The sequence below is a fragment of the Podarcis pityusensis genome (genome assembly GCF_964106645.2).
Source record: "Podarcis pityusensis genome assembly, chromosome: 13".
NCBI classification, from domain to species: Eukaryota; Metazoa; Chordata; class Lepidosauria; order Squamata; family Lacertidae; genus Podarcis; species Podarcis pityusensis.
Window position 1 is genome coordinate 12,466,452 of NC_138038.1, and position 23,108 is coordinate 12,489,559.

The 23,108-nt window shown below is 42.4% G+C and overlaps 1 long non-coding RNA gene across 1 annotated transcript in view; it reads right to left on the reverse strand.

Annotated features, from left to right (window-relative positions):
- The window catches only part of LOC308460701, a 286,341-nt gene that overhangs the window by 73,145 nt on the left and 190,088 nt on the right, over window positions 1-23,108 (reverse strand). The window lies entirely within an intron of this gene.

Below are 23,108 nucleotides of genomic sequence, written 5' to 3' on the forward strand. Positions count from 1 at the left end.
GCAAATGCTCCCCTGAAAGGTTTGGCATTCGAAACAGAATGCTTTTTATCACAGGACAAGAAATCAGCCCTCGACATGTTAACCGGCGGAAAAAGATTTTTTTGAAAAAATCCCTAAGCCCCGGGGTCACAATTTCAGCAAAAATCTGACTTTTGGCAATTCACTTAAAAGTCGTGCCAAACGCTTGCAAATGCTCCCCTAAAAGGTTTGGCAGTCAAAACAGAAGGCTTTTTATCACAGGACAAGAAATCAGCCCTTGAAAACTTGACCGGCGGAAAAAGATTTTTTTGAAAAAATCCCTAAGCCCCTGGGTCACAATTTCAGCTAAAATCTGACTTTTGGCAATTCACTCAAAAATGGTGCCAAACGCTTGCAAATGCTCCCCTGAAAGGTTTGGCAGTCGAAAAAGGAGGCTTTTTATCACAGGACAAGAAATCAGCCCTTGAAAACTTGACCGGCGGAAAAAGATTTTTTTGAAAAAATCTCTAAGCCCCTGGGTCACAATTTCAGCAAAAATCTGACTTTTGGCAATTCACTCAAAAATGGTGCCAAACGCTTGCAAATGCTTCCTTAAATGCTTTGGCAGTCGAAACAGAAGGCTTTTTATCACAGGACAAGAAATCAGCCCTTGAAAACTTGACCGGCGGAAAAAGATTTTTTTGAAAAAATCCCTAAGCCCCGGGGTCACAATTTCAGCAAAAATCTGACTTTCGGCAATTCACTCAAAAATGGTGCCAAACGCTTGCAAATGCTCCCCTGAAAGCTTTGGCGATGGAAACAGAAGGCTTTTTATCACAGGACAAGAAATCAGCCCTTGAAAACTTGACCGGCGGAAAAAGATTTTTTTGAAAAAATCCCTAAGCCCCGGGGTCACAATTTCAGCTAAAATCTGACTTTTGGCAATTCACTCAAAAATGGTGCCAAACGCTTGCAAATGCTCCCCTGAAAGCTTTGGCGATGGAAACAGAAGGCTGTTTATCACACAAGAAGAAATCAGCCCTCGACATGTTAACCGGCGGAAAATGATTTTTTTGAAAAAATCCCTAAGCCCCGGGGTCACAATTTCAGCAAAAATCTGACTTTTGGCAATTCACTCAAAAATGGTGCCAAATGCTTGCAAATGCTCCCCTGAAAGGTTTGGCAGTCGAAACAGAAGGCTTTTTATCACAGGACAAGAAATCAGCCCTTGAAAACTTGACCGGCGGAAAAAGATTTTTTTGAAAAAATCCCTAAGTCCCGGGGTCACAATTTCAGCAAAAATCTGACTTTTGGCAATTCACTCAAAAATGGTGCCAAACGCTTGCAAATGCTCCCCGGAAAGGTTTGGCAGTCGAAACAGAAGGCTGTTTATCACAGGACAAGAAATCAGCCCTTGGAAACTTGACCGGCGGAAAAAGATTTTTTTGAAAAAATCCCTAAGCCCCTTTGTCACAATTTCAGCTAAAATCTGACTTTTGGCAATTCACTCAAAAATGGTGCCAAACGCTTGCAAATGCTTCCTTAAATGCTTTGGCAGTCGAAACAGAAGGCTTTTTATCACAGGACAAGAAATCAGCCCTTGAAAACTTGACCGGCGGAAAAAGATTTTTTTGAAAAAATCCCTAAGCCCCGGGGTCACAATTTCAGCAAAAATCTGACTTTTGGCAATTCACTCAAAAATGGTGCCAAACGCTTGCAAATGCTCCCCTGAAAGGTTTGGCATTCGAAACAGAAGGCTTTTTATCACAGGACAAGAAATCAGCCCTCGACATGTTAACCGGCGGAAAAAGATTTTTTTGAAAAAATCCCTAAGCCCCGGGGTCACAATTTCATCAAAAATCTGACTTTTGGCAATTCACTCAAAAATCGTGCCAAACGCTTGCAAATGCTCCCCTGAAAGGTTTGGCATTCGAAACAGAATGCTTTTTATCACAGGACAAGAAATCAGCCCTCGACATGTTAACCGGCGGAAAAAGATTGTTTTGAAAAAATCCCTAAGCCCCGGGGTCACAATTTCAGCTAAAATCTGACTTTTGGCAATTCACTCAGAAATGGTGCCAAACGCTTGCAAATGCTCCCCTGAAAGGTTTGGCAGTCGAAACAGAAGGCTTTTTATCACAGGACAAGAAATCAGCCCTTGAAAACTTGACCGGCGGAAAAAGATTTTTTTGAAAAAATCCCTAAGCCCCTGGGTCACAATTTCAGCTAAAATCTGACTTTTGGCAATTCACTCAAAAATGGTGCCAAACGCTTGCAAATGCTCCCCTGAAAGGTTTGGCAGTCGAAAAAGGAGGCTTTTTATCACAGGACAAGAAATCAGCCCTTGAAAACTTGACCGGCGGAAAAAGATTTTTTTGAAAAAATCTCTAAGCCCCTGGGTCAAAATTTCAGCAAAAATCTGACTTTTGGCAATTCACTCAAAAATGGTGCCAAACGCTTGCAAATGCTCCCCTGAAAGGTTTGGCAGTCGAAACAGAAGGCTTTTTATCACAGGACAAGAAATCAGCCCTTGAAAACTTGACCGGCGGAAAAAGATTTTTTTGAAAAAATCCCTAAGCCCCTTTGTCACAATTTCAGCTAAAATCTGACTTTTGGCAATTCACTCAAAAATGGTGCCAAACGCTTGCAAATGCTTCCTTAAATGCTTTGGCAGTCGAAACAGAAGGCTTTTTATCACAGGACAAGAAATCAGCCCTTGAAAACTTGACCGGCGGAAAAAGATTTTTTTGAAAAAATCCCTAAGCCCCGGGGTCACAATTTCAGCAAAAATCTGACTTTTGGCAATTCACTCAAAAATGGTGCCAAACGCTTGCAAATGCTCCCCTGAAAGGTTTGGCAGTCGAAACAGAAGGCTTTTTATCACAGGACAAGAAATCAGCCCTTGAAAACTTGACCGGCGGAAAAAGATTTTTTTGAAAAAATCCCTAAGCCCCGGGGTCACAATTTCATCAAAAATCTGACTTTTGGCAATTCACTCAAAAATCGTGCCAAACGCTTGTAAATGCTCCCCTGAAAGCTTTGGCGATGGAAACAGAAGGCTTTTTATCACAGGACAAGAAATCAGCCCTTGAAAACTTGACCGGCGGAAAAAGATTTTTTTGAAAAAATCCCTAAGCCCCGGGGTCACAATTTCAGCAAAAATCTGACTTTTGGCAATTCACTCAAAAATGGTGCCAAACGCTTGCAAATGCTCCCCTGAAAGGTTTGGCGATGGAAACAGAAGGCTTTTTATCACAGGACAAGAAATCAGCCCTCGACATGTTAACCGGCGGAAAAAGATTTTTTTGAAAAAAAACCCTAAGCCCCGGGGTCACAATTTCAGCAAAAATCTGACTTTTGGCAATTCACTCAGAAATGGTGCCAAACGCTTGCAAATGCTCCCCTGAAAGGTTTGGCAGTCGAAACAGAAGGCTTTTTATCACAGGACAAGAAATCAGCCCTTGAAAACTTGACCGGCGGAAAAAGATTTTTTTGAAAAAATCCCTAAGCCCCGGGGTCACAATTTCAGCAAAAATCTGACTTTTGGCAATTCATTCAAAAATGGTGCCAAACGCTTGCAAATGCTCCCCTGAAAGGTTTGGCAGTCGAAACAGAAGGCTTTTTATCACAGGACAAGAAATCAGCCCTTGAAAACTTGACCGGCGGAAAAAGATTTTTTTGAAAAAATCCCTAAGCCCCGGGGTCACAATTTCAGCAAAAATCTGACTTTTGGCAATTCACTCAAAAATGGTGCCAAACACTTGCAAATTCTCCCCTGAAAGCTTTGGCAGTCGAAACAGATGGCTTTTTATCACAGGACAAGAAATCAGCCCTTGGAAACTTGACCGGCGGAAAAAGTTTTTTTTGAAAAAATCCCTAAGCCCCGGGGTCACAATTTCAGCAAAAATCTGACTTTTGGCAAATCACTCAAAAATGGTGCCAAACGTTTGCAAATGCTCCCCTGAAAGCTTTGGCAGTCGAAACAGAAGGCTTTTTATCACAGTACAAGAAATCAGCCCTCCACAACTTAACCGGCGGAAAAAGATTTCTTTGAAAAAATCCCTAAGCAGCGGGGTCACAATTTCATCAAAAATCTGACTTTTGCAATTCACTCAAAAATCGTGCCAAACGCTTGCAAATGCTCCCCTGAAAGGTTTGGCAGTCGAAACAGAAGGCTTTTTATCACAGGACAAGAAATCAGCCCTTGAAAACTTGACCGGCGGAAAAAGATTTTTTTGAAAAAATCCCTAAGCCCCGGGGTCACAATTTCAGCAAAAATCTGACTTTTGGCAATTCACTCAAAAATGGTGCCAAACACTTGCAAATTCTCCCCTGAAAGCTTTGGCAGTCGAAACAGATGGCTTTTTATCACAGGACAAGAAATCAGCCCTTGGAAACTTGACCGGCGGAAAAAGTTTTTTTTGAAAAAATCCCTAAGCCCCGGGGTCACAATTTCAGCAAAAATCTGACTTTTGGCAATTCACTCAAAAATGGTGCCAAACGTTTGCAAATGCTCCCCTGAAAGCTTTGGCAGTCGAAACAGAAGGCTTTTTATCACAGTACAAGAAATCAGCCCTCCACAACTTAACCGGCGGAAAAAGATTTCTTTGAAAAAATCCCTAAGCAGCGGGGTCACAATTTCAGAAAAAAGCTGACTTCTGGCAATTCACTCAAAAATGGTGCCAAACGCTTGCAAATGCTCCCCTGAAAGGTTTGGCAGTCGAAACAGAAGGCTGTTTATCACAGGACAAGAAATGAGCCCTTGGAAACTTGACCGGCGGAAAAAGATTTTTTGGAAAAAATCCCTAAGCCCCGGGGTCACAATTTCAGCTAAAATCTGACTTTTGGCAATTCACTCAAAAATGGTGCCAAACGCTTGCAAATGCTCCCCTGAAAGGTTTGGCAGTCGAAACAGAAGGCTTTTTATCACAGGACAAGAAATCAGCCCTTGAAAACTTGACCGGCGGAAAAAGATTTTTTTGAAAAAATCCCTAAGCCCCGGGGTCACAATTTCAGCAAAAATCTGACTTTTGGCAATTCACTCAAAAATGGTGCCAAACGCTTGCAAATGCTCCCCTGAAAGGTTTGGCAGTCGAAAAAGGAGGCTTTTTATCACAGGACAAGAAATCAGCCCTTGAAAACTTGACCGGCGGAAAAAGATTTTTTTGAAAAAATCTCTAAGCCCCTGGGTCAAAATTTCAGCAAAAATCTGACTTTTGGCAATTCACTCAAAAATGGTGCCAAACGCTTGCAAATGCTCCCCTGAAAGCTTTGGCGATGGAAACAGAAGGCTTTTTATCACAGGACAAGAAATCAGCCCTTGAAAACTTGACCGGCGGAAAAAGATTTTTTTGAAAAAATCCCTAAGCCCCGGGGTCACAATTTCAGCAAAAATCTGACTTTTGGCAATTCACTCAAAAATGGTGCCAAACGCTTGCAAATGCTCCCCTGAAAGGTTTGGCATTCGAAACAGAAGGCTTTTTATCACAGGACAAGAAATCAGCCCTCGACATGTTAACCGGCGGAAAAAGATTTTTTTGAAAAAATCCCTAAGCCCCGGGGTCACAATTTCATCAAAAATCTGACTTTTGCAATTCACTCAAAAATCGTGCCAAACGCTTGCAAATGCTCCCCTGAAAGGTTTGGCAGTCGAAACAGAAGGCTTTTTATCACAGGACAAGAAATCAGCCCTTGAAAACTTGACCGGCGGAAAAAGATTTTTTTGAAAAAATCCCTAAGCCCCGGGGTCACAATTTCAGCAAAAATCTGACTTTTGGCAATTCACTCAAAAATGGTGCCAAACACTTGCAAATTCTCCCCTGAAAGCTTTGGCAGTCGAAACAGATGGCTTTTTATCACAGGACAAGAAATCAGCCCTTGGAAACTTGACCGGCGGAAAAAGTTTTTTTTGAAAAAATCCCTAAGCCCCGGGGTCACAATTTCAGCAAAAATCTGACTTTTGGCAATTCACTCAAAAATGGTGCCAAACGTTTGCAAATGCTCCCCTGAAAGCTTTGGCAGTCGAAACAGAAGGCTTTTTATCACAGTACAAGAAATCAGCCCTCCACAACTTAACCGGCGGAAAAAGATTTCTTTGAAAAAATCCCTAAGCCCCGGGGTCACAATTTCAGAAAAAAGCTGACTTCTGGCAATTCACTCAAAAATGGTGCCAAACGCTTGCAAATGCTCCCCTGAAAGGTTTGGCAGTCGAAACAGAAGGCTTTTTATCACAGGACAAGAAATCAGCCCTTGAAAACTTGACCGGCGGAAAAAGATTTTTTTGAAAAAATCCCTAAGCCCCGGGGTCACAATTTCAGCAAAAATCTGACTTTTGGCAATTCACTCAAAAATGGTGCCAAACGCTTGCAAATGCTCCCCTGAAAGGTTTGGCAGTCGAAAAAGGAGGCTTTTTATCACAGGACAAGAAATCAGCCCTTGAAAACTTGACCGGCGGAAAAAGATTTTTTTGAAAAAATCTCTAAGCCCCTGGGTCAAAATTTCAGCAAAAATCTGACTTTTGGCAATTCACTCAAAAATGGTGCCAAACGCTTGCAAATGCTCCCCTGAAAGCTTTGGCGATGGAAACAGAAGGCTTTTTATCACAGGACAAGAAATCAGCCCTTGAAAACTTGACCGGCGGAAAAAGATTTTTTTGAAAAAATCCCTAAGCCCCGGGGTCACAATTTCAGCAAAAATCTGACTTTTGGCAATTCACTCAAAAATGGTGCCAAACGCTTGCAAATGCTCCCCTGAAAGGTTTGGCATTCGAAACAGAAGGCTTTTTATCACAGGACAAGAAATCAGCCCTCGACATGTTAACCGGCGGAAAAAGATTTTTTTGAAAAAATCCCTAAGCCCCGGGGTCACAATTTCATCAAAAATCTGACTTTTGCAATTCACTCAAAAATCGTGCCAAACGCTTGCAAATACTCCCCTGAAAGGTTTGGCATTCGAAACAGAATGCTTTTTATCACAGGACAAGAAATCAGCCCTCGACATGTTAACCGGCGGAAAAAGATTTTTTTGAAAAAATCCCTAAGCCCCGGGGTCACAATTTCAGCAAAAATCTGACTTTTGGCAATTCACTCAAAAATGGTGCCAAACGCTTGCAAATGCTCCCCTGAAAGGTTTGGCAGTCGAAACAGAAGGCTTTTTATCACAGGACAAGAAATCAGCCCTTGAAAACTTGACCGGCGGAAAAAGATTTTTTTGAAAAAATCCCTAAGCCCCGGGGTCACAATTTCAGCAAAAATCTGACTTTTGGCAATTCACTCAAAAATGGTGCCAAACGCTTGCAAATGCTCCCCTGAAAGCTTTGGCGATGGAAACAGAAGGCTTTTTATCACAGGACAAGAAATCAGCCCTTGAAAACTTGACCGGCGGAAAAAGATTTTTTTGAAAAAATCCCTAAGCCCCGGGGTCACAATTTCAGCAAAAATCTGACTTTTGGCAATTCACTCAAAAATGGTGCCAAACGCTTGCAAATGCTCCCCTGAAAGCTTTGGCAATGGAAACAGAAGGCTTTTTATCACAGGACAAGAAATCAGCCCTTGAAAACTTGACCGGCGGAAAAAGATTTTTTTGAAAAAATCCCTAAGCCCCGGGGTCACAATTTCAGCAAAAATCTGACTTTTGGCAATTCACTCAAAAATGGTGCCAAACGCTTGCAAATGCTCCCCTGAAAGGTTTGGCAGTCAAAAAAGGAGGCTTTTTATCACAGGACAAGAAATCAGCCCTTGAAAACTTGACCGGCGGAAAAAGATTTTTTGGAAAAAATCTCTAAGCCCCTGGGTCAAAATTTCAGCAAAAATCTGACTTTTGGCAATTCACTCAAAAATGGTGCCAAACGCTTGCAAATGCTCCCCTGAAAGGTTTGGCAGTCGAAACAGAAGGCTTTTTATCACAGGACAAGAAATCAGCCCTTGAAAACTTGACCGGCGGAAAAAGATTTTTTGGAAAAAATCTCTAAGCCCCTGGGTCAAAATTTCAGCAAAAATCTGACTTTTGGCAATTCACTCAAAAATGGTGCCAAACGCTTGCAAATGCTCCCCTGAAAGGTTTGGCAGTCGAAACAGAAGGCTTTTTATCACAGGACAAGAAATCAGCCCTTGAAAACTTGACCGGCGGAAAAAGATTTTTTTGAAAAAATCCCTAAGCCCCGGGGTCACAATTTCAGCAAAAATCTGACTTTTGGCAATTCACTCAAAAATGGTGCCAAACGCTTGCAAATGCTCCCCTGAAAGGTTTGGCAGTCGAAAAAGGAGGCTTTTTATCACAGGACAAGAAATCAGCCCTTGAAAACTTGACCGGCGGAAAAAGATTTTTTTGAAAAAATCTCTAAGCCCCTGGGTCAAAATTTCAGCAAAAATCTGACTTTTGGCAATTCACTCAAAAATGGTGCCAAACGCTTGCAAATGCTCCCCTGAAAGCTTTGGCGATGGAAACAGAAGGCTTTTTATCACAGGACAAGAAATCAGCCCTTGAAAACTTGACCGGCGGAAAAAGATTTTTTTGAAAAAATCCCTAAGCCCCGGGGTCACAATTTCAGCAAAAAACTGACTTTTGGCAATTCACTCAAAAAAGGTGCCAAACGCTTGCAAATGCTCCCCTGAAAGGTTTGGCAGTCGAAACAGAAGGCTATTTATCACAGGACAAGAAATCAGCCCTCGACATGTTAACCGGCGGAAAAAGATTTTTTTGAAAAAATCCCTAAGCCCCGGGGTCACAATTTCATCAAAAATCTGACTTTTGGCAATTCACTCAAAAATCGTGCCAAACGCTTGCAAATGCTCCCCTGAAAGGTTTGGCATTCGAAACAGAATGCTTTTTATCACAGGACAAGAAATCAGCCCTCGACATGTTAACCGGCGGAAAAAGATTTTTTTGAAAAAATCCCTAAGCCCCGGGGTCACAATTTCAGCAAAAATCTGACTTTTGGCAATTCACTCAAAAATGGTGCCAAACGCTTGCAAATGCTCCCCTGAAAGCTTTGGCGATGGAAACAGAAGGCTTTTTATCACAGGACAAGAAATCAGCCCTTGAAAACTTGACCGGCGGAAAAAGATTTTTTTGAAAAAATCCCTAAGCCCCGGGGTCACAATTTCAGCAAAAATCTGGCTTTTGGCAATTCACTCAAAAATGGTGCCAAACGCTTGCAAATGCTCCCCTGAAAGGTTTGGCAGTCGAAACAGAAGGCTTTTTATCACAGGACAAGAAATCAGCCCTTGAAAACTTGACCGGCGGAAAAAGATTTTTTTGAAAAAATCCCTAAGCCCCGGGGTCACAATTTCAGCAAAAATCTGACTTTTGGCAATTCATTCAAAAATGGTGCCAAACGCTTGCAAATGCTCCCCTGAAAGGTTTGGCAGTCGAAACAGAAGGCTTTTTATCACAGGACAAGAAATCAGCCCTTGAAAACCTGCCCTGACCCTGCTATTTTGAGAAATTTTCTCCCTATTTTCTTGCCGACATGAGAGGGAAGAAACGCCGCAGGCAGCATTCCAATGAAGCTACGAGCACTGCCAAAAAACAGACAAATATCAGGGATTTCTTGCCTGACAATGACCTAAATGAGTTCTGTAGAAACTTCCCCACAGCAAACAGCTATGAGGTCCTTGCTCCCAGTACTACTCATGAGGAGCCTGTCGGCATTGTGGATGGCCCACAACTAGCCTCGAGCCTGTGTATGAAGGAACAGATGGAACAGACTCTTGAATCCCTGCAAAAAACTTCACCTGAATTATCCCAGTCACCAGCCCAGTTAAACAAGGACCGAGAGGCACTGGAACTGCTAATCTGCCAGACTGAGTTGATAACACATACCATCACCAACTTATATAAAAGGCTGGATGGGATCGGAAAGAAGCTTGAAAAAGTCTTTGGCTTGTTCAGTTGCCCCCCCTCACTTCCTCAGCTTAACAATATTGCAAACTCCGCTCACCCCTGCCCAAGTGTGCAGGCCAACCTTGCACAAAAACAAGTGAGATGCCTGCCCAACCAAGTACAAAACTCAAGTCTGCAACTCCAGAACAGCAAACTTGCAGTACTGGTGGGAAACCACCCCTTGAATTATAACAAATGGGCGGATAAACATTCGGTCACAAATTCCCTGACCCAACTGCTGGGGCAGACATTACGCCCCGTAGATATCGTGGACATCTCATGGCTGCCTTCTGGACCTTATATGAGACGTATGGTTATTAACTTTAGATCTGCCCATTTCGTTGCAAAGATTCTAAAATTAAGAAACCGTACAAGAAAATGGTACATCTATTTTACAAGGGTATTCACCAATCTGACCCGTACACCGCTATGCACCAGGATAGGTGCTGTCTGTGTTGATGCTGGGCCTGTGCGCCATAAAGAACAAATAGACGGGGGAATGGAGCCGGGATCTATTACCCCACAGGGAGTGGCAAGCCTGCCCGCAAATGACTTGATTTCCTACACCCCCCGCTTGGTACCCTGGTCTCTACGTGCAACGAGCCTGGCATTGGACTACCCAAGCAAGACCAGCCTGAAATGCTCTCGTCCTCATATGCCTCGATGCCGGAATTGGAGGCTTCCATTATTCTAAGCCCAATACGCAATCAAGATCCACAGCTTTTGTCAAATTTTGACCCGCTAGCAGTACCGACGCAAGATGCAGCTGTCGACCTGCTACCTGTACAGCCTATACGGGTCGGCAAAACCCTTGCTCTGCGAAAACCAGCTGAACATCATGATACATCAGCTGAACAACATGATATTTGTAACGGTGTCATCGAAGATCCTCTGGGCCAAATCAACCTATTGGCCCCTCAGTTAAAGCTATCACACCTATCTAGGGACCAGCGACCTCAAACCTGGAACCACCAAGCAGGGCAGATAGAGGAGGAGCCCAGCTCAGGAGCCTCAAACCACCGGAAAAGAGATTGACTGCCACTATTTCCACCATCACCCTATTTCCACATTCTATCCTGGAATGTGGCGGGATGGCTATCTAAGCAGGGTGACGTCGACCTTCTGGATTTCCTTACAAAATTTCAGATTTTATGTCTACAGGAGACATGGTGTCTAGATCTCCATGTCCCCTCTTTACAGGGATACGAAGCCTTTGCTACCCCTGCGATAAAACCAAATTCCCGAGGCCGACCTAGTGGTGGTTTAGTCACTTTTGTTTCTACTAAGCTAAAGTGCAAGGCCCGGCAACAGCAGTGGGTGAAGAGTAACAATTTACAAATCTTACTTATTTCTAGCAGTGAAGGAGGAGATTTCCTTTGCTTTAATATATATATCCCTCCCATAGGCACCCCTCCCCAGTCGTCACAAATCTGGGAAGATTTAGAGCTATGTTTGGAGAAGGCTGAACTAGAACTCCCTGGCATGGATATCCTGCTGGCAGGTGATTTCAACGCCAGGATAGGAAATGACATTAATACGTACTGCTCTAAATCTCAGTTCCTGCCAGAGGCAGATTGGTTTATTCCCTGGTCCTCTGACGATAAGGTCTTGAATAAGGCAGGCATTACATTAATGGAGACTGCCTTCAAACATAATTTGTATAATTTGCATGGTACCCATATGGACAGGTCAGGGGGTTTCTTTTCTTTTCTTGGACCTAGAGGTGCGAGCGTTATTGATTATATCCTGGTCTCCCCAAAACTCTTGGAGAGGTCACAGGGCTTCAGGACTTTCAATAGAATTGAGAGTGATCATCTTCCTATATCAATTTCACTAATTCCCCGTGGTTTGGAGGATCCGCAATACCGCAATCACTGTGCAGACCCACCTCCAACTCTGGCCCTTCGTAGGCGTAAATGGAACAGCGACCTGGAATCTAAAATCAAACTACACCTGCATTCATCAGACTTACTGGCCTTGAGAGACCAGTGTATCTCATCTATTTCTGACCCCTTTTCAACACTTCAGCAGGTCTCAGAGTCGCTCTTCCCACTACTCACGAATTCCAACCCTCCCAAAAAACAAAACAACTCGAGGGCCTGGTTCGACAAAGACTGTAGGAATCTAAGATCTTTGCTTAGGAAATTACAAAATAAGGTAAAACAGGAAGGGACCCTGTCCTCATTGGAAAACCTGCACAGGTGGCGTTCTCATTATAAAAATACTCTAAAATTTAAGAAATCCCTCTACAGAAAGGAACAATGGGAGGCACTTGACAAAGCGATCAAACTGCGGGACGACAAAAAGTTCTGGGAAATAATTGCTCAGGGAGTTTCACCCAAAGGGAAAATTGTAACCAACAGTATTTCATCTAACTTATGGTACCAACATTTTCCCCGGCTATATACAGCTCCAAACATTGCTAAACCGAGCCAGTTTCCTCCTCTTAAAAACGATCTATTAATGGGCTGGGATCCTGTTACCGAATCAGAATGTTTACAGCTAATTAAAACACTCAAGAATGGCAAAGCTCCCGGTGAGGATATGATTCCTCCTGAGGTGTTTAAACTAAATGCCCAGTGGTGGGCTGCTATTTTGGCCCAACTTTTTACGGTAATAAATGATATATGCAAAATCCCAGAAAACTGGAAACTGAGCCTGGTAGCCCCCATCTATAAGAAGGGAGACCCCCAAGACCCCTCAAACTATCGCCCCATAAGTCTCCTGGACATTGTGTATAAACTTTATACTCGCTACCTGCTAAATAAACTGGTTGACTGGGCTGACCACTCTAACCTGCTTAATCCGGAACAGGCAGGGTTTAGAAAGGGCCATAGTACAACAGGCCATTGTTTCGTACTACAGACAATGATAGATAAGTATACAAAGGTACATAAGAGCAAACTTTTTGTGGCTTTTGTAGATCTCACATCCGCTTTTGATTCAATCTGTAGGGACAAATTATGGCAAAAACTATATGAAACAGATATTGATAGACGACTTCTCAAAATACTTAGAGAGTTACATTCAGACACCACAGTTAAAATCAGAACTGGGATGTCAGGCAACTATACTGACCCACTGCCACTGGGGAAAGGGGTTAAACAGGGCTGTTTGTTAGCGCCGTTCCTCTTTAATTTCTATATAAATGACATTGTTCAACATATGGCAAAGTATAAGTCATCAGCTCCTGCCCTGGAAGGCAAACACCTGAATATATTACTATATGCTGATGACATGGCTGTCATGGCACTTACTCGAAGGGGCCTACATAGCATGCTGGAGGAGCTCGCAGCTTATTGTTCCCAAAACTCTCTAAAGATAAATTATGGCAAAACAAAAATTGTGGTATTTACTAGAGCTCGCCACACATTTAGATGGTCTTTAGATGAACACAAAATTGAACAGTGTCTTTTTTTTAAATACCTTGGTATCACTTTCCAAGCTTTTTTTGAAAAAAAGATTTTTTTGAAAAAAAATCCCTAAGTAACAATTTCAGCAAAAATCTGACTTTTGGCAATTCACTCAAAAATGGTGCCAAACGCTTGCAAATGCTCCCCTGAAAGCTTTGGCAATGGAAACAGAAGGCTGTTTATCACACAAGAAGAAATCAGCCCTCGACATGTTAACCGGCGGAAAATGATTTTTTTAAAAACATCCCTAAGCCCCGGGGTCACAATTTCAGCAAAATTCTGACTTTTGGCAATTCACTCAAAAATGGTTCCAAACGCTTGCAAATGCTCCCCTGAAAGGTTTGGCAGTCGAAACAGAAGGCTTTTTATCACAGGACAAGAAATCAGCCCTTGAAAACTTGACCGTCGGAAAAAGATTTTTTTGAAAAAATCCCTAAGCCCCGGGGTCACAATTTCAGCAAAAATCTGACTTTTGGCAATTCTTTCAAAAATGGTGCCAAACGCTTGCAAATGCTCCCCTGAAAGGTTTGGCAGTCGAAACAGAAGGCTTTTTATCACAGGACAAGAAATCAGCCCTTGAAAACTTGACCGGCGGAAAAAGATTTTTTTGAAAAAATCCCTAAGCCCCGGGGTCACAATTTCAGCAAAAATCTGACTTTTGGCAATTCACTCAAAAATGGTGCCAAACGCTTGCAAATGCTCCCCTGAAAGGTTTGGCGATGGAAACAGAAGGCTGTTTATCACACAAGAAGAAATCAGCCCTCGACATGTTAACCGGCGGAAAATGATTTTTTTGAAAAAATCCCTAAGCCCCGGGGTCACAATTTCAGCAAAAATCTGACTTTTGGCAATTCATTCAAAACTGGTGCCAAACGCTGGCAAATACTCCCCTGAAAGGTTTGGAAGTCGAAACAGAAGGCTTTTTATCACAGGACAAGAAATCAGCCCTTGAAAACTTGACCGGCAGAAAAAGATTTTTTTGAAAAAATCCCTAAGCCCCGGGGGTCACAATTTCAGCAAAAATCTGACTTTTGGCAATTCACTCAAAAATGGTGCCAAACGCTTGCAAATGCTTCCCTGAAAGCTTTGGTGATGGAAACAGAAGGCTTTTTATCACAGGACAAGAAATCAGCCCTTGAAAACTTGACCGGCGGAAAAAGATTTTTTTGAAAAAAATCCCTAAACCCCGGGGTCACAATTTCAGCGAAAATCTGACTTTTGGCAATTCACTCAAAAATGGTGCCAAACGCTTGCAAATGCTCCCCTGAAAGCTTTGGCGATGGAAACAGAAGGCTGTTTATCACACAAGAAGAAATCAGCCCTCGACAAGTTAACCGGCGGAAAATGATTTTTTTGAAAAAATCCCTAAGCCCCGGGGTCACAATTTCAGCAAAAATCTGACTTTTGGCAATTCATTCAAAACTGGTGCCAAACGCTTGCAAATACTCCCCTGAAAGGTTTGGAAGTCGAAACAGAAGGCTTTTTATCACAGGACAAGAAATCAGCCCTTGAAAACTTGACCGGCAGAAAAAGATTTTTTTGAAAAAATCCCTAAGCCCCGGGGTCACAATTTCAGCAAAAATCTGACTTTTGGCAATTCACTCAAAAATGGTGCCAAACGCTTGCAAATGCTTCCCTGAAAGCTTTGGCGATGGAAACAGAAGGCTTTTTATCACAGGACAAGAAATCAGCCCTTGAAAACTTGACCGGCGGAAAAAGATTTTTTTGAAAAAAATCCCTAAACCCCAGGGTCACAATTTCAGCGAAAATCTGACTTTTGGCAATTCACTCAAAAATGGTGCCAAACGCTTGCAAATGCTCCCCTGAAAGCTTTGGCGATGGAAACAGAAGGCTTTTTATCACAGGACAAGAAATCAGCCCTTGAAAACTTGACCGGCGGAAAAAGATTTTTTGGAAAAAATCCCTAAGCCCCGGGGTCACAATTTCAGCAAAAATCTGACTTTTGGCAATTCACTCAAAAATGGTGCCAAACGCTTGCAAATGCTCCCCTGAAAGCTTTGGCGATGGAAACAGAAGGCTTTTCATCACAGGACAAGAAATCAGCCCTTGGAAACTTGACCGGCGGAAAATGATTTTTTTGAAAAAATCCCTAAGCCCCGGGGTCACAATTTCAGCAAAAATCTGACTTTTGGCAATTCACTCAAAAATGGTGCCAAACGCTTGCAAATGCTCCCCTGAAAGCTTTGGCGATGGAAACAGAAGGCTTTTCATCACAGGACAAGAAATCAGCCCTTGGAAACTTGACCGGCGGAAAATGATTTTTTTGAAAAAATCCCTAAGTCACAATTTCAGCAAAAATCTGACTTTTGGCAATTCACTCAAAAATGGTGCCAAACGCTTGCAAATGCTCCCCTGAAAGGTTTGGCAGTCGAAACAGAAGGCTTTTTATCACAGGACAAGAAATCTGCCCTTGAAAACTTGACCGGCGGAAAAAGATTTTTTTGAAAAAATCCCTAAGCCCCGGGGTCACAATTTCAGCAAAAATCTGACTTTTGGCAATTCTTTCAAAAATGGTGCCAAACGCTTGCAAATGCTCCCCTGAAAGGTTTGGCAGTCGAAACAGAAGGCTTTTTATCACAGGACAAGAAATCAGCCCTTGAAAACTTGACCGGCGGAAAAAGATTTTTTTGAAAAAATCCCTAAGCCCCGGGGTCACAATTTCAGCAAAAATCTGACTTTTGGCAATTCATTCAAAAATGGTGCCAAACGCTTGCAAATGCTCCCCTGAAAGCTTTGGCAGTCGAAACAGAAGGCTTTTTATCACAGGACAAGAAATCAGCCCTTGAAAACTTGACCGGCGGAAAAAGATTTTTTTGAAAAAATCCCTAAGCCCCGGCTCACAATTTCAGCAAAAATCTGACTTTTGGCAATTCAGTCAAAAATGGTGCTAAACGCTTGCAAATGCTCCCTTGAAAGCTTTTTGCGATGGAAACAGAAGGCTTTTTATCACAGGACAAGAAATCAGCCCTTGAAAACTTGACCGGCGGAAAAAGATTTTTTTGAAAAAAATCCCTAAGCCCCGGGGTCACAATTTCAGCAAAAATCTGACTTTTGGCAATTCATTCAAAACTGGTGCCAAACGCTTGCAAATACTCCCCTGAAAGGTTTGGAAGTCGAAACAGAAGGCTTTTTATCACAGGACAAGAAATCAGCCCTTGAAAACTTGACCGGCAGAAAAAGATTTTTTTGAAAAAATCCCTAAGCCCCGGGGTCACAATTTCAGCAAAAATCTGACTTTTGGCAATTCACTCAAAAATGGTGCCAAACGCTTGCAAATGCTTCCATGAAAGCTTTGGCGATGGAAACAGAAGGCTTTTTATCACAGGACAAGAAATCAGCCCTTGAAAACTTGACCGGCGGAAAAAGATTTTTTTGAAAAAAATCCCTAAACCCCGGGGTCACAATTTCAGCGAAAATCTGACTTTTGGCAATTCACTCAAAAATGGTGCCAAACGCTTGCAAATGCCCCCCTGAAAGCTTTGGCGATGGAAACAGAAGGCTTTTTATCACAGGACAAGAAATCAGCCCTTGAAAACTTGACCGGCGGAAAAAGATTTTTTGGAAAAAATCCCTAAGCCCCGGGGTCACAATTTCAGCAAAAATCTGACTTTTGGCAATTCACTCAAAAATGGTGCCAAACGCTTGCAAATGCTCCCCTGAAAGGTTTCGCAGTCGAAACAGAAGGCTTTTTATCACAGGACAAGAAATCAGCCCTTGAAAACTTGACCGGCGGAAAAAGATTTTTTTGAAAAAATCCCTAAGCCCCGGGGTCACAATTTCAGCAAAAATCTGACTTTTGGCAATTCACTCAAAAATGGTGCCAAACGCTTGAAAATGCTCCCCTGAAAGCTTTGGCGATGGAAACAGAAGGCTTTTCATCACATGACAAGAAATCAGCCCTTGGAAACTTGACCGGCGGAAAATGATTTTTTTGAAAAAATCCCTAAGTCACAATTTCAGCAAAAATCTGACTTTTGGCAATTCACTCAAAAATGGTGCCAAACGCTTGAAAATGCTCCCCTGAAAGCTTTGGCGATGGAAACAGAAGGCTGTTTATCACACAAGAAGAAATCAGCCCTCGACATGTTAACCGGCGGAAAATGATTTTTTTGAAAAAATCCCTAAGCCCCGGGGTCACAATTTCAGCAAAAATCTGACTTTTGGCAATTCATTCAAAACTGGTGCCAAACGCTTGCAAATACTCCCCTGAAAGGTTTGGAAGTCGAAACAGAAGGCTTTTTATCACAGGACAAGAAATCAGCCCTTGAAAACTTGACCGGCAGAAAAAGATTTTTTTGAAAAAATCCCTAAGCCCCGGGGTCACAATTTCAGCAAAAATCTGATTTTTTTCAATTCACTCAAAAATGGTTCCAAACGCTTGTAAATGCTCCCCTGAAAGGTTTCGCAGTCGAAACAGAAGGCTTTTTATCACAGGACAAGAAATCAGCCCTTGAAAACTTGACCGGCGGAAAAAGATTTTTTTGAAAAAATCCCTAAGCCCCGGGGTCACAATTTCAGCAAAAATCTGACTTTTGGCAATTCACTCAAAAATGGTGCCAAATGCTTGCAAATGCACCCCTGAAAGCTTTGGCGATGGAAACAGAAGACTTTTTATCACAGGACAAGAAATCAGCCCTTGAAAACTTGACCGGCGGAAAAAGATTTTTTTGAAAAAAATCCCTAAGCCCCGGGGTCACAATTTCAGCAAAAATCTGACTTTTGGCAATTCACTCAAAAATGGTGCCAAACGCTTGCAAATGCTCCCCTGAAAGCTTTGGCGATGGAAACAGAAGGCTGTTTATCACACAAGAAGAAATCAGCCCTCGACACGTTAACCGGTGGAAAATGATTTTTTTGAAAACATCCCTAAGCCCCGGGGTCACAATTTCAGCAAAAATCTGACTTTTGGCAATTCACTCAAAAATGGTGCCAAACGCTTGCAAATGCTCCCCTGAAAGGTTTGGCAGTCGAAACAGAAGGCTTTTTATCACAGGACAAGAAATCAGCCCTTGAAAACTTGACCGGCGGAAAAAGATTTTTTTGAAAAAATCCCTAAGCCCCGGGGTCACAATTTCATCAAAAATCTGACTTTTGGCAATTCACTCAAAAATCGTGCCAAACGCTTGCAAATGCTCCGCTGAAAGGTTTGGCATTCGAGACAGAATCCTTTTTATCACAGGACAAGAAATCAGCCCTCGACATGTTAACCGGCGGAAAAAGATTTTTTTGAAAAAATCCCTAAGCCCCGGGGTCACAATTTCAGCAAAAATCGGACTTTTGGCAATTCACTCAAAAATGGTGCCAAACGCTTGCAAATGCTCCCCTGAATGGTTTGGCAATCGAAACAGAAGGCTTTTTATCACAGGACAAGAAATCAGCCCTTGAAAACTTGACCGGCGGAAAAAGATTTTTTTGAAAAAATCCCTAAGCCCCGGGGTCACAATTTCAGCAAAAATCTGACTTTTGGCAATTCACTCAAAAATGGTGCCAAACGCTTGCAAATGCTCCCCTGAAAGCTTTGGCGATGGAAACAGAAGGCTTTTTATCACAGGACAAGAAATCAGCCCTTGAAAACTTGACCGGCGGAAAAAGATTTTTTTGAAAAAATCCCTAAGCCCCGGGGTCACAATTTCAGCAAAAATCTGACTTTTGGCAATTCACTCAAAAATGGTGCCAAACGCTTGCAAATGCTCCCCTGAAAGGTTTCGCAGTCGAAACAGAAGGCTTTTTATCACAGGACAAGAAATCAGCCCTTGAAAACTTGACCGGCGGAAAAAGATTTTTTTGAAAAAATCCCTAAGCCCCGGGGTCACAATTTCAGCAAAAATCTGACTTTTGGCAATTCACTCAAAAATGGTGCCAAACGCTTGCAAATGCTCCCCTGAAAGCTTTGGCGATGGAAACAGAAGGCTTTTCATCACATGACAAGAAATCAGCCCTTGGAAACTTGACCGGCGGAAAATGATTTTTTTGAAAAAATCCCTAAGTCACAATTTCAGCAAAAATCTGACTTTTGGCAATTCACTCAAAAATGGTGCCAAACGCTTGAAAATGCTCCCCTGAAAGCTTTGGCGATGGAAACAGAAGGCTGTTTATCACACAAGAAGAAATCAGCCCTCGACATGTTAACCGGCGGAAAATGATTTTTTTGAAAAAATCCCTAAGCCCCGGGGTCACAATTTCAGCAAAAATCTGACTTTTGGCAATTCACTCAAAAATGGTGCCAAACGCTTGGAAATGCTCCCCTGAAAGGTTTGGCAGTCGAAACAGAAGGCTTTTTATCACAGGACAAGAAATCAGCCCTTGAAAACTTGACCGGCAGAAAAAGATTTTTTTGAAAAAATCCCTAAGCCCCGGGTTCACAATTTCAGCAAAAATCTGATTTTTTTCAATTCACTCAATAATGGTTCCAAACGCTTGTAAATGCTCCCCTGAAAGGTTTCGCAGTCGAAACAGAAGGCTTTTTATCACAGGACAAGAAATCAGCCCTTGAAAACTTGACCGGCGGAAAAAGATTTTTTTGAAAAAATCCCTAAGCCCCGGGGTCACAATTTCAGCAAAAATCTGACTTTTGGCAATTCACTCAAAAATGGTGCCAAATGCTTGCAAATGCACCCCTGAAAGCTTTGGCGATGGAAACAGAAGGCTGTTTATCACACAAGAAGAAATCAGCCCTCGACACGTTAACCGGTGGAAAATGATTTTTTTGAAAACATCCCTAAGCCCCGGGGTCACAATTTCAGCAAAAATCTGACTTTTGGCAATTCACTCAAAAATGGTGCCAAACGCTTGCAAATGCTCCCCTGAAAGGTTTGGCAGTCGAAACAGAAGGCTTTTTATCACAGGACAAGAAATCAGCCCTTGAAAACTTGACCGGCGGAAAAAGATTTTTTTGAAAAAATCCCTAAGCCCCGGGGTCACAATTTCATCAAAAATCTGACTTTTGGCAATTCACTCAAAAATCGTGCCAAACGCTTGCAAATGCTCCGCTGAAAGGTTTGGCATTCGAGACAGAATCCTTTTTATCACAGGACAAGAAATCAGCCCTCGACATGTTAACCGGCGGAAAAAGATTTTTTTGAAAAAATCCCTAAGCCCCGGGGTCACAATTTCAGCAAAAATCGGACTTTTGGCAATTCACTCAAAAATGGTGCCAAACGCTTGCAAATGCTCCCCTGAATGGTTTGGCAATCGAAACAGAAGGCTTTTTATCACAGGACAAGAAATCAGCCCTTGAAAACTTGACCGGCGGAAAAAGATTTTTTTGAAAAAATCCCTAAGCCCCGGGGTCACAATTTCAGCAAAAATCTGACTTTTGGCAATTCACTCAAAAATGGTGCCAAACGCTTGCAAATGCTCCCCTGAAAGCTTTGGCGATGGAAACAGAAGGCTTTTTATCACAGGACAAGAAATCAGCCCTTGAAAACTTGACCGGCGGAAAAAGATTTTTTTGAAAAAATCCCTAAGCCCCGGGGTCACAATTTCAGCAAAAATCTGACTTTTGGCAATTCACTCAAAAATGGTGCCAAACGCTTGCAAATGCTCCCCTGAAAGCTTTGTCGATGGAAACAGAAGGCTTTTTATCACACAAGAAGAAATCAGCCCTCGACATGTTAACCGGCGGAAAAAAGATTTTTTTGAAAAAATCCCTAAGCCCCGGGGTCACAATTTCAGCAAAAATCTGACTTTTGCCAATTCACTCAAAAATGGTGCCAAACGCTTGTAAATGCTCCCCTGAAAGGTTTCGCAGTCGAAACAGAAGGCTTTTTATCACAGGACAAGAAATCAGCCCTTGAAAACTTGACCGGCGGAAAAAGATTTTTTTGAAAAAATCCCTAAGCCCCGGGGTCACAATTTCAGCAAAAATCTGACTTTTGGCAATTCACTCAAAAATGGTGCCAAACGCTTGCAAATGCTTCCCTGAAAGCTTTGGCGATGGAAACAGAAGGCTTTTTATCACAGGACAAGAAATCAGCCCTTGAAAACTTGACCGGCGGAAAAAGATTTTTTTGAAAAAAATCCCTAAACCCCGGGGTCACAATTTCAGCGAAAATCTGACTTTTGGCAATTCACTCAAAAATGGTGCCAAACGCTTGCAAATGCTCCCCTGAAAGCTTTGGCGATGGAAACAGAAGGCTTTTTATCACAGGACAAGAAATCAGCCCTTGAAAACTTGACCGGCGGAAAAAGATTTTTTTGAAAAAAATCCCTAAGCCCCGGGGTCACAATTTCAGCAAAAATCTGACTTTTGGCAATTCTTTCAAAAATGGTGCCAAACGCTTGCAAATGCTCCCCTGAAAGCTTTGGCGATGGAAACAGAAGGCTGTTTATCACACAAGAAGAAATCAGCCCTCGACATGTTAACCGGCGGAAAATGATTTTTTTGAAAAAATCCCTAAGCCCCGGGGTCACAATTTCAGCAAAAATCTGACTTTTGGCAATTCACTCAAAAATGGTGCCAAACACTTGCAAAAGCTCCCCTGAAAGGTTTCGCAGTCAAAACAGAAGGCTTTTTATCACAGGACAAGAAATCAGCCCTTGAAAACTTGACCGGCAGGAAAAGGTTTTTTTGAAAAAATCCCTAAGCCCCGGGGTCACAATTTCAGCAAAAATCTGACTTTTGGCAATTCACTCAAAAATGGTGCCAAACGCTTGCAAATGCTCCCCTGAAAGCTTTGGCGATGGAAACAGAAGGCTGTTTATCACACAAGAAGAAATCAGCCCTCGACACGTTAACCGGTGGAAAATGATTTTTTTGAAAACATCCCTAAGCCCCGGGGTCACAATTTCAGCAAAAATCTGACTTTTGGCAATTCACTCAAAAATGGTGCCAAACGCTTGCAAATGCTCCCCTGAAAGGTTTGGCAGTCGAAACAGAAGGCTTTTTATCACAGGACAAGAAATCAGCCCTTGAAAACTTGACCGGCGGAAAAAGATTTTTTTGAAAAAATCCCTAAGCCCCGGGGTCACAATTTCATCAAAAATCTGACTTTTGGCAATTCATTCAAAAATGGTGCCAAACGCTTGCAAATGCTCCCCTGAAAGGTTTGGCAGTCGAAACAGAAGGCTTTTTATCACAGGACAAGAAATCAGCCCTTGAAAACTTGACCGGCAGAAAAAGATTTTTTTGAAAAAATCCCTAAGCCCCGGGGTCACAATTTCAGCAAAAATCTGACTTTTGGCAATTCACTCAAAAATGGTTCCAAACGCTTGTAAATGCTCCCCTGAAAGGTTTCGCAGTCGAAACAGAAGGCTTTTTATCACAGGACAAGAAATCAGCCCTTGAAAACTTGACCGGCGGAAAAAGATTTTTTTGAAAAAATCCTTAAGCCCCGGGGTCACTATTTCAGCAAAAATCTGACTTTTGGCAATTCACTCAAAAATGGTGCCAAATGCTTGCAAATGCACCCCTGAAAGCTTTGGCGATGGAAACAGAAGGCTTTTTATCACAGGACAAGAAATCAGCCCTTGAAAACTTGACCGGCGGAAAAAGAGTTTTTTGAAAAAAATCCCTAAGCCCCGGGGTCACAATTTCAGCAAAAATCTGACTTTTGGCAATTCACTCAAAAATGGTGCCAAACGCTTGCAAATGCTCCCCTGAAAGCTTTGGCGATGGAAACAGAAGGCTGTTTATCACACAAGAAGAAATCAGCCCTCGACACGTTAACCGGTGGAAAATGATTTTTTTGAAAACATCCCTAAGCCCCGGGGTCACAATTTCAGCAAAAATCTGACTTTTGGCAATTCACTCAAAAATGGTGCCAAACGCTTGCAAATGCTCCCCTGAAAGGTTTGGCAGTCGAAACAGAAGGCTTTTTATCACAGGACAAGAAA